Raw genomic sequence first — 12252 nt, 5'->3', positions numbered from 1 at the left:
AACAAAATAAGTCGGTAGGCGGGGCTAGAAAGCCCATAAATGCTTTACCTTAAATATTTCTAAAAAGAAAAATTGAAAAAAAAAGAGCAATTTTAGACAGAAACAGAGATAGAGTCAGTCGAAGACAGGTACAGAGACAGGGGACCTGGAAAGGGTCTTCGAACTACAGAGTTTTTGTGTGCTGGAAGCCGAATTATCAGTGGGAAGTCTTGATTTCTGTTCCTCCAAAATGACTAGTTTGCTGAATCCATGTGGTTGTGTCTCCAAAAAGGACTCTACCCATCGCCTCTCCTGGATTGGGAGGTGAGAGGGAATTATTTTAACAAAATTAGGCAAGAGGAGGTGCCAGAAAGCACATAAAATGCTTTACATTAAAAAATAAAAAAAGCAAAAATTAAATAAAAATGACTATACAGAGACCGAGACTGAGGTAGAGACAGACAAAGACAGAAGTGACAGAGGGCCCAGAAGAAGTCTTCCTTCACCGCGTTTTCTGCTTTGTAGACGAAGGATAATAACTTGGAAATCTTGATTTCTCCTACTCATGAAATTTGTGTGCTAGAAGCCAAATTATCAGTGGGAAGTCTTGATTTCTGTTTCCCAAAATGGCTAGTTTGAAAAATCCGTGTGGCTGTGTCTTCAAGAAGGTCAATTCGCTTTGCCTCTCATTTCTTAGCAGGGGGAGAGGGAATTATTTTATCAAATTATGGCTGTAAGAGGTCCCAGAATGTGCAAAAATTGCTTTCCCTTATAAAATTCTAAAAAACATAAATTTAAAAAAAAATGAGGAGTCAGAGACCGAGACAGAGGTAGAGACATACAAAGACAAGTACACAGAGAGGAGACCTGGAAAGAGTCTTCCTACCAAGTGAGATTTGTGTGCTGGAAGCCAAATTATCAGTGGGAAGTCTTGGTTTCTTACCCCCCAAAATGGCTAGATTGTTGAATCCCTCAAAGGCTTGTGTTAAATAAGGCCTCTTCTCTTTGCCTGTCTTGGGTTGGGAGGCAGAGAGGGAATTATTTTAACAACACTAGGCGGTAGGAAGTTCCAGAAAGTGCAGAAAATGCTTTCTCTTAAAAAATTCTAAAAAGGAAAAATTTTTTATAAAAACAGGATTCTGAGACCAAGACAGACATAGAGACAGACAAAGACAAGTATGGAGACAGGATGACTGGTACGGTTCTTCCTACCACGTGAATTTTGTGTGCTGGAAGCCAAATTATCATTGGGAAGTCCTGATTTCAGTCCCCCCAGAATGGCTTTTTGGCAGAATCCATGTGGCTGTGTCTTGAAGGCCTCTCCCCTTTGTCTCTCCTGGGGTAGGAGGGGGAGAGGGAATTATTTTAACAAAGTTAGGTGGTAGGAGTGGGCCAGAAAGTGCAGAAAATGCTTTCCCATAAAAATATAAAAAATAATGAGACAGAAGTCGAGACAGACATAGAGACAGACAAAGACAGTTACAGAGATATGAGGTCTGGAAGGGGTCTTCCTACCACGTGAGATTTGTGAGCTGGAAGCCAAACTATCACTGGGAAGTCTTGATTTATATTCCACCAAAATGGCTAGTTTTCAGAATCCATGTGGCTGTAACTTAAAGAAAGCTACTTCCCTTTGCTTCTCCTGGGTTTGGAGGGGGAGAGGGAATTATTTTACAATAACAGGTGGTAGGACTGCCCAGAAAGCACAGAAAATGCTTTCCCTTAAAAAATTCTAAAAAGCAAAAATTTTAATAAATGGAATCAAAGACTGAGACAGAAGTACAGACAGACAAAGGCAGGTACAGAGACAGGAGGACTGAAAGGAGTCTTCCTACCCTGCGAGTTTTGTGTTCTGGAAGCCAAATTATCAGAGGGAAACCTTAATTTCTCTTCCCTCAAAATGGCTAGTTTGCAAAATCCTTGTGGCTGTGTCTCCAAGAAGGCCTCTTCCCCTTGCCTCTCGTGGGTTGGGAGTGGGATAGGGAATTATTTTAACAAAATTAGGTGGTAGGAGATGCCAGAAAGCAGAGAAAATGCTTTCCCTTAAAAAATTCTAAAAAGTAAACATTTTTTAAAAAGAAGAGACAGAAACAGAGGTAGAGACAGATAAAGACAGGTACAGAGACGGGGTCCTGGTAGGGGTCTTCATACTCGTGAGTTTTGTGTGCTGGAAGCCAAATAATCACTGTAATTTGGGATTTCTGGTCATGCAAAATGGCTGGTTTGCTGAGTCCACGTGGCTATGTCTTCAAGAACGTGCTTTTTCTTTTCCTCTCCTGTGTTGGGAGTGGGAGCAGGAATTATTTTAACAAAAAAAGGTGATAGGAGGGGCCAGAAAGCACATAAAAATCTTTCCCTTAAATATTTCTAAAAAGAAAAATTGAAAGAAAGGAGGAATCTGAGACTGAGACAGAGGTAGAGAAAGACAAAGACAGGTACAGAGACAGGAGGTTTGGAGAGGTCTTCATACCATGGATGTTTTGTGTGCTGGAAGCCAAATTATCAGTGGGAAGTCTTTATTTCTGTTCCTCCAAATGGGCTAGTTTGCAGAATCCATGTGGCTGTGTCTCTTAAAAGGCCTCTTCCATTTGCCTCTCCTGGGTTGGGAGGGTGAGAGGGAATTAATTTAACAAAATAAGGTGGTAAGAGGTGCCGGAAAAAAAAAAAATGCTTTCCATAACAAAAATGCTAAAAAGCAAATATTAAAAAAAATAAGCAATCAGAGACCAAGACAGAGGTAGAGAGAGACAAAGAGAAGTGCAGAGATGAAAGGAGTGGAAGGGGTCTTCCTACCATGCGAATATTGTGTACTGGAAGTCAAACTTTCAGAGGGAAGTATTGATTTCATTTCCCCCAAAATGGCTAGTTTGAAGAATCCATGTGGCTGTGTCTAGAAGAAGGCTTCCTCTCCTTGCCTCTCCTGGGTTGGGAGAGGGAGAGGGAATTATTTTAACAAAATTAGGCTGTAGGAGGTGCCAGAAAGTAGAGAAAACACTTTTCCTTAAAAATTCTAAGTAAAAGTTTAATAAAAATGAGGATACAGAGACCAAGGCAGAGGTAGAGACAGACAAAGACAGGTACAGAGACAGCAGCCTCGTAGTGGTCTTCCAAATCCTGAGTTTTGATTGCTGGAAGCTAAATTATCAGTGGGAAGTCTAGATTTCAGTTCACCCAAAATGGCTAGTTTGCAGAAACCACGTGGCTGTGTCTTTAAGAAGGTGCTTTTTCCTTGCCTCTCCTGTGTTGGGAACGGGAGCAGGAATTATTTTAACAAAATAAGGCTGTAGGAGGGGTCAGAAAGCACATAAAATATTTCTGTAAATATTTCTAAAAGAAAAAATTGAAAAAAAAAAAGAGGAATATGTGATGGAGACAGAGGTAGAGACAGACGAAGACAAGTGCAGAGACAGGAGGCCTGGAAGGGGTCTTCATACCACGGAGGTTTTGTGTGCTGAAAGCCAAATTATCAGTGGGAAGTCTTGATTTGTGTTCCCCTAAAATGGCTAGTTTGCAGAATCCATGTGGCTCTGTCTCCAAGAAGGCCTATTCCATTTGCCTCTCCTGGGTTGTAAGGAAGAAAGGGAAGAATTTTAACAAAATATATTGGTAGGTGGGTCCAGAAAGCACAGAAAATGCATTTCATTAAAAATCTAAACAGCAAAACTTTCAAAAGAAATAGCAATCTGTGAAGGAGACAAGGTAGAGAGAGAAAAAGACAGGAACACAGAAAAGATTACTGGAAAGGGTCTTCCTACCACGGGAGATTTGTGTGCTTGAAGCCTAATTATCAGTGGGAAGTCTTGATTTCTGTTCTCCCAAAATGGATAGTTTGCAAAATCTGCGTGGCTTGTCTTCAAGGAGGCATCTTTTCTTTGGATGTCCTGTGTTGTGAGAGGGATTGGGAATTATTGTAACAAAATAAGGGGGTAGAAGGGACTAGAAAGCTCAGAAAATGCTCTCCCTTAAAATTGCTAAAAAGAAAAATTGAAAAAGAAAAGAAGAGGTATAAGAGACCAAGACAGAGGTAGAGACAGACAAAGACAGGCACAGAGACAGGAGACCTGGAAAGTGTCTTCATACCATAGAGGTTTTGTGTGTTGGAAGCCAAATTATCAGTGGGAAGACTTGATTTCTGTTCCCCCAAAATGGCTTGTTTGCAGAATCCATGTGGCTGTGTCTCCCAGAAGGACTCTTCCCATTGCCTCTCCTGGATTGGGAGGTGAGAGGAAATAATTTTAACAAAATTAGGCGGTAGGGGATGCCAGAAAGTGCATAAAATGCTTCACATTAAAAAATTATAAAAAGCACATATTAATAAATATTGATTAGACAGAGATCGAGACAGAGGTAGAGACAGACAAAGACAGTTACAGACATATGAGGTCTAGAAGGGGTCTTCCTACTATGTGGCATTTGTGTGCTGGAAGCCAAATTATCAGTGAGAAGTCTTGATTTCTGTTCCCCCAAAATGGCTAGTTAGAAAAATCCATGTGGCTTTGTCATCAAGAAGGCCCATTTGCTTTGCTTCTCCTTGCTTAGCTGGGGGAGAATGAATTATTTTATAAGAAATAAGGCTGTAGGAGGTCCCAGAAAGGGCAGAAGTTGCTTTCAATTAAAAAATTCTAAAAAGCATACATTTTAAAAAAATAAGTCAGAGACCAAAACAGAGGTAGAGACATACAAAGACAGGTACAAGGAGAGGAGACCTGGAAAGAGTCTTCCTACCACGAAGAGTTGTGTGCTGGAAGCCAAATTATCAGTGGAAGTCTTGGTTATTTATCCCACAAAATGTCTAGATTGTTAAATCCATGTGGCTGTATGTTAAATAAGGCCTCTTCTCTTTGCCTCACCTGGGTTGGGAGGGAGAGAGGAAATTATTTTTAACAAAACAGGGTGGTAGGAGTGTCCAGAAAGTGCAGAAAATGCTTTCTCTTAAAAAATACTAAAAAGCAAAAATTTTTAAAAATAAGAGTATTATGAAAACAACAAAGAAGTACAGAGACAGTAGGACTTCCTACCACTCAAGCTTGTGTGCTGGAAGCCAAATTATCAGTGGGAAGTCTTGATTTTAGTTCCACCAGAATGATTACTTTTCAGAATCTATGTGGCTGTGTCTTGAAGAAGTCTTCTTTTCTTTCTCTCTAGTGGGGTAGGAGGGAGAGAGGGAATTATTTTAACAAAATTCGGCGGTAGGAGGGGCCAGTAAGTGCAGAAAATGCTTTCCCTTAAATAGATACTAAAAAGTAAAAATTTAAAAAATTATGAGACAGAAACTGAGACAGACATAAAGACAGACAAAGACAGTTACAGATATATAAGGTCTGGAAGGGGTCTTCCTATCACGTGAGATTTGTGTGCTTGAAGCCTAATTATCAGTGGGAAGTCGTAATTTCAGTTCCCCAGAATGGCTAGTTGGCAGAATCCATGTGGCTGTGTCTTGAAGAAGGCCTCTTTCCTTTGCCTCTCTTGGATTTGAAAGGGAATAGGGAATTATTTTAACAATAAGAGGTGGAAGGACTGCCCAGAAATCATAGAAAATGCTTTCCTGAAAAGAATTCTAAAAAGTAAAAATTTTAAAAATAGGAATCAGAGACCAAAACAGAGGTACAGACAGACAAAGGCAGGTACAGAGACAGGAGTACTGGAAGGGGTCTTCCTACCATGCAAGTTTTGTGTTCTGGAATCACAATTATTGCTTAATTTCTGTTCCCTCAAAATGGATAGTTTGCAGAACCCTTGTGGCTGTGTCTCCAAGTAGGCCCCTTCTCTTTGCCTCTCCTGGGTTGGGAGGGGGAGAGGGAGTTATTTTAACAATATTAGGCGGTAGGAGGTGCCAGAAAGCAGAGAAAATGCTTTCCCTTAAAAAATTCTAAAAAGCAAAGATTTTTTAAAAAGAAGAGACAGAGACCAAGACAGAGGTAGAGAGAGATAAAGACAGGTTCAGAGACAGGGGGCCTGGTAGGAATCTTCATACTCGTGAGTTTTGTGTGATGGAAGCCAAATTATCAGTGGGAAGACTTGATTTCTGTTCACCCAGAATGGCTAGTTTGCAAAAACCATGTGACTGTGTTTCAAGAAGGCGTTTTTTCTTTTCCTCTCCTGTGTTGGGAATGGTTGCGGGAATCATTTTAACAAAATAAGGCTGTAGGAGAGGCCAGAAATCACATAAAATTCTTTCTGTAAATATATCTTAAAAGAAATATTGAAAAAAAAAAAGAGGAATCTGAGACAGAGACAGAGGTAGAGACAAAGATACGTACAGAGACAGGAGGCCTGGAAGAGGTCTTCATACCATGGAGGATTTGTGTGCTGAAAGCCAAATTATCAGTGGGAAGTCTTGATTTGTGTTCCCCCAAAATGGCCAGTTTGCAGAATCCATGTGGCACTGTCTCCAAGAAGGCCTATTCCATTTGCCTCTCCTGGTTTGTGAGGAGGAGAGGAAAGAATTTTAACAAAATATATCGGTAGGAGGGGCCAGAAAGCACAGAAAATGACTTCCATTAACAATCTAAAAAGCAAAAAATTTAAAAGAAATAGGAATCTGCAACTGAGACAGAGGTAGAGACAGACAAAGACAGGTACAGAGAAAGGATTACTGGAAGGGGTCTTCCTAACACAAGAGATTTGTGTGCTTGAAGCCTAATTATCAGTGGGAAGTCTTGATTACTGTTTGCCCAAAATGGATACTTTGTAAAATCCGCATGACTGTGTCTTCAAGGAGGCGCCTTTTCTTCGAATGTCCTGTGTTGTGAGAGGGAGTGGGAATTATTGTAACAAAATAAGGTGGTAGGAGGGGCTAGAAATCTCAGAAAATGCTTTCCATTAAAATTTGTAAAAAGAAAAATTGAAAAAAAAAAAAAAACAGGAATCTGAGATTGAGACAGAGTTAGAGACAGACAAAGACAGGTACAGAGACAGGAGACCTGGAAAGTGTCTTCGTACCACGGAGGTTTTGTGTGTTGGAAGCCAAATTATCAGTGTGATGTCTTGATTTCTGTTCCCCCAAAATGGCTAGTTGGCAGAATCCATCAGGCTGTGTCTCCCAAAAGGACTCTTCCCATTGCCTCTCCTGGATTGGGAGGTGAGAGGGAATAATTTTAACAAAATTAGGTGGTAGGAGGTGCCAGAAAGTGCATAAAATGCTTTACATCAGAAAATTCTAAAAAGCAAAAATTAAATAAAAAAGTTGAGACAGAGACCAAGACAGAGGTAGAAACAGACAAAGACAGTTAGCGACAGGGGGCCTTGGATGGTATTCCTACTCATAAGTTTTGAATGCTAGAAGCCAAATTATCAGTGGGAAGTCTTGATTTCTGTTTCCCTAAAAGGGCTAGTTTGCAAAATCCGTGTGACTGTGTCTTCAAGAGGGAAATTTGCTTTGTCTCTCATTGCTTAGCAGTGGTAGAGCAAATAATGTTATCAAAATAAAGCGGTAGGAGGACCCAGAAAGTGCAGAAATTGCTTTACCTTAAAGAATTCCAAAAAGCAAAAATTAAAAAAAAGAGGATTCTGACACCGTGGCAGAGGTAGAGATAGACAAAGACAGTTACATAGATATGACATCAGGAAGGGGTCTATCTACCACACGGCTTTTGTGTGCAGAAATCCAAATTATCACTGGGAAGTCTTGATTTCATTTCCCCCCAGAATGCTTGTTGGCAGAATCCATGTGGCTGTGTCTTGAAGAAGGCAAATTCCCTTTGTCTCTCCTGGGGTAGGAGGGGGAGAGGGTATTATTTTAACAAAATTTGGTGGTAGGAGGGGCCCGAAATCACAGAAAATGTGTTCCCTTAAAAAAATAGTAAAAAGTTGGGAACCAGCAGTTAGCGTAATGGCTATGTCGCTGGACTCCCACATAGTCGACCGCGGTTCATGTCCCGGACCCGGTGGCTTAAAACTCACACTGGGCGCATGTGCGTGTGTGCCCAAGAAATGGAGGAGAAGGGATTGCGGCGTGACCATCCCCCCTGGGGGGTGATTTCTCGCTTTCTGTCTCTATGTCTCTCTCTGTCTGTCTGGCGAGCACACGCGCCCTACAATGAAAATCTCTCCAAAAACAAAAAAGTAAAAAGTTAAAATTTAAAAAATTATGAGACAGAAACCAAGACAGAGGTAGAAACAGACAAAGACAGTTACAGAGATGTGAGGTCTGGAAGGGGTCTTCCTACCAGGTGAGATTTGTTTGCTGGAAGCCAAATATCACTGGGAAGTCTTGATTTATGTGAACTGTGTGTGGATGAAGAGGAGTCATCCTTTTCCCTTGGAGGAGAGGTATTTTCCTGCTTTCCCATATTTCTTGTGGTCCTGCAGCGATTTCTAGTCATCTGGTTGATGGTCATTTCTTCCCAAACTTGGAAGTTCAATCATGTGAGTTTTGTGTGCCGGAGGCCAAATTATCAGTGGGAAGTCTTGATTTCTGTTCCCCCAAAATGGCTAGTTGGCAGAATCCATCAGGCTGTGTCTCCCAAAAGGACTCTTCCCATTGCCTCTCCTGGATTGGGAGGTGAGAGGGAATAATTTTAACAAAATTAGGTGGTAGGAGGTGCCAGAAAGTGCATAAAATGCTTTACATTAAAAAATTCTAAAAAGCAAAAATTAAAAAAATATTTTAGAGAGAGACTGAGACAGAGGTAGAGGCAAACAAAGACAGGTAGAGACAGGGGGCCAGAAAGGGTGTTCTTACTTATAAATTTTGTTTGCAAGAAGCCAAATTATAAGTGGGAAGTCTTGATTTCTGTTTCCCAAAAAGGGCTAATTTGCAAATTCCATGTGGCTGTGTCTTCAAGAAGGCCAATTAGCTTTGCCTCTCATTGCTTAGCAGCAGTAGAGCAAATAATGTTATCAAAATAAGCGGTAGGAGGTCCCAGAAAGCACAGAAATTACTTTACCTTAAAAAAATCTAAAAAGCAAAAATGAAAAAAAAAAGAGGATTCTTAGACTGAGACAGGGGTAGAGACAGACAAAGACAGTTACAGGGAGAAGAGGCCTGGAAAGGGTCTTTGTACCACCCAAGATTTGTATGCCGGAAGCCAAATTTTCAGTGGGAAGTCTTCGTTTCCTATCCCCCACAATGGCTAGATTGCTGAATCCATGGGGCTGTGTGTTAAATAAGGCCTCTTCTCTTTGCCTCACCTGGGTTGGGAAAAAGAGAGGAAATTATTTTAACAAAATTAGGTGGTAGGAGGGTCCAGAAAGTGCAGGAAATGCTTTCCCTTAAAAAATACTAAAAAGTGAATTTTTTTTTTTTAAAAGAGGATTCTGAGACCGAGACAGAGGTAGAGACAGACAAAGACAAGTACAGAGACAGGAGGACTGGTAGGATTCTTCATACCACTCGAGTTTTGTGTGCTGGAAGCCAAATTATCAGTGGAAAGTCTTGATTTCAGTTCCCCCAGAATGGCTGCTTTTCAGAATCCATGTGGCTGTGTCTTAAAGAAGGTCTCTTCCCTTTGTCTCTCCTGGCGTAGAGGGGGAGAGGGAATTATTTTAACAAAATCCGGCAGTAGAAGGGGTCAGAAAGCACAGAAAATGCTTTCCCTTAGAAAAATACTAAAATGTAAAAATTTAAAAAAATTATGAGACAGAAACCAAGACAGAAATAGAGACAGACAAAGACAGTTACAGAGATATGACTTCTGGAAGGGCTCTTCCTACGAGATTTGTGAGCTGAAAGTCATATTATCACTGGGCAGTCTTGATTTATGTTTCCGCAAAATGGCTACTTTTCAGAATCCAACTGGATGTGTCTTGAAAAAAGCTACTTCCTTTCACCTCTCCTGGGTTTGGAGCGGGAGAGGGAATTATTTTAACAATAAAAGGTGGTAGGACTGCCAAGAAAGTGCAGAAAATGCTTTCTCTTAAAAAATTCTAAAAAGCAAAAATTTAAAAAATAGGAATCAGAGACCGAGACAGAGGTACAGACAAACAAAGACAGGTACAGAGAGAGGACTGGAAGGAGTCTTCCTACCCGTGAGTTTTGTGTTCTGGAAGCCAAATTGTAAGTGGAAAATTTTAATTTCTGTTCCCCCAAATGGCTAGTTTGCATAATCCTTGTGGCTGTGTCTCCAAGTAGGCCTCTTCCCTTTGCCTCCCCTGGCTTGGGAGGGAGAGTGGGAATTATTTTAACAAAATTAGGTGGTAGGAGGTGCCAGAAAGTGGAGAAAACACTTTCCCTTAAAAAATTCTAAAAAGCAAAAAATTTTAAAAAAAGAAGAGACAGAGAACGAGACAGCGGTAGACACAGATAAAGACAGTTACAGAAACAGGGGGCCTGGTAGCGTTCTTCATACTCATGAGTTTTGTGTGCTGGAAGCCAAATTGTCAGTGGGAAGTCTTGATTTCTGTTCACCAAAAATGGCTAGTTTGCAGAATCCACGTGGCTGTGTTTTCAAGGAGGCGCTTTTTCTTTTCCTCTCCAGTGTTGAGAGAGGGAGCCGAAATTATTTTAACAAAATAAGGCAGTAGGAGGAGCCAGAAAGTGCATAAAATGCTTTCTCTTAAATATTTCAAAAAAGAAAAATGGAAGAAAATGAGGAATCTGTGTCTGAGACAGAGGTTGAGACAGAAAATGACAGGTACAGAGACAGGAGGCCTGGAAGGGCTCTTCATACCACAGAGGTATTGTGTGCTGGACGCCAAATTATCAGTGGGAAGTCTTGATTTCTGTTCCCCCAAAATGGCTAGTTTGTTGAATCCATGTGGCTGTTTCTCCAAGAAGGCCTATTCCATTTGTCTCTCCTTGCTTGTGAGGAGAAGTGAAAAGAATTTTAACCAAATAATTCGGTAGGAAAGGTCAGAAAGCACAGAAAATGCCTTCCATTAAAAATATAAAAAGAAAAAAAATTAAAAGAAATAGGAATCTGAGACCAAGACAGAGGTAGAGACAGACAAAGACAGGTACGGAGACAGGAGGACTGGAAGGGGCCTTCCTACCACGCGAATTTTGTGTGCTAGAAGCCAAATTTTCAGTGGGAAGTCTTTATTTCTGTTCCCCCAAATGGACAAGTTTGCACAATCCATGTGGCTGTGTCTCCAAGAAGGCCTCATCCCTTTGTATCTCCTGGATTGGGAGGGGGAGAGGAAATTATTTTAACCAAATAAGGTGGTAGGAGGTGCTGGAAAGCACTGAAAGTGCTTTCCACAACAAAAATTCTAAAAAGCAAAAACTAAAAAAAGAAAAGCAATCAGAGACCGAGACAGAGGTAGAGAGAGAGAAAGACAGGTGCAGAGACAGAAGGACTGGAAGGGGTCTTCCTGCCACACGAGTTTTGTGTGCTGGAAGCCAAATTTTCAGTGAGAAGTCTTTATTTGGGTTCCCCCCAAAAGGGCTAGTTTGAAGAATCCATGTGGCTTTGTCTAGAAGGAGAGGGAATTATTTTAACAAAATTAGGCCGTAGGAGGTGCCAGAAAGCAAAGAAAACGCTTTGCCTTAAAAATTCTAAGAAGAAAAAAAATTAATAAAAATGAGGATACAGAGACTGAGGCTAAGGTAGAGACAGACAAAGACAGGTGCAGAGAGGAGCCTGGTAGTGGTCTTCCTAATCATGAGTTTTGTGTGCTGAACGCCAAATTATCAATGGGAAGTCTTGATTTCTGGTCCCACAAAATGGTTCATTTGCAGAATCCACATGGCAGACTCTTCAAGGAGGCACCTCTTTTTTTGAATCTCCTGTATTGTGAGAGGGAGTAAAAACTAGTTTAACAAAATAAGGCAGTAGGAGGGGCTAGAAATCTTAGAAAATGCTTTCCCTTAAAAATTTCAAAAAAGAAAAATTGAAAAATAAAAGGGGAATCTGAGACTGAGACAGAGGTAGAGACAGACAAGGAGAGGTTCAGGGACAGGAGATCTGAAAAGGGTCTTCGTACTACAGTAATTTTGTGTGCTGGAAGTCGAATTATCAGTGGGAAGTCTTGATTTCTGTTCACCCAAAATGGCTAGTTTGCAGAATCCATGTTGCTTTGTCACCAAGAAGGACTCTTCCCATTGCCTCTCCTGGATTGGGAAGTGAGAGGGAATTATTTTAACAAAATTAGGTGGTAGGAGGTGCCAGAAAGCACATAAAATGCTTTATATTAAAAAATTCTAAAAATAAATAGATAAATAAATAAATAAATAGAAGACAGAAACTGAGACAAAGGTAGAGACAGACAAAGACAGGAACAGAGACAGTGGGACTGGAAGGAGTCTGCCTACCATGCAATTTTTCTGTATTGGGAGCCAGATTATCAGTTTGAAGTCTTGATTTCTGGTCCCCCAAAATGGGTAGGTGGGAG

Source organism: Tupaia chinensis, unplaced genomic scaffold (assembly GCF_000334495.1).
Source record: "Tupaia chinensis unplaced genomic scaffold, TupChi_1.0 Scaffold148398_1, whole genome shotgun sequence".
NCBI lineage: Eukaryota > Metazoa > Chordata > Mammalia > Scandentia > Tupaiidae > Tupaia > Tupaia belangeri.
The sequence above is the reverse complement of the archived record's forward strand: the minus strand, read 5'-3'. Positions refer to the sequence as shown.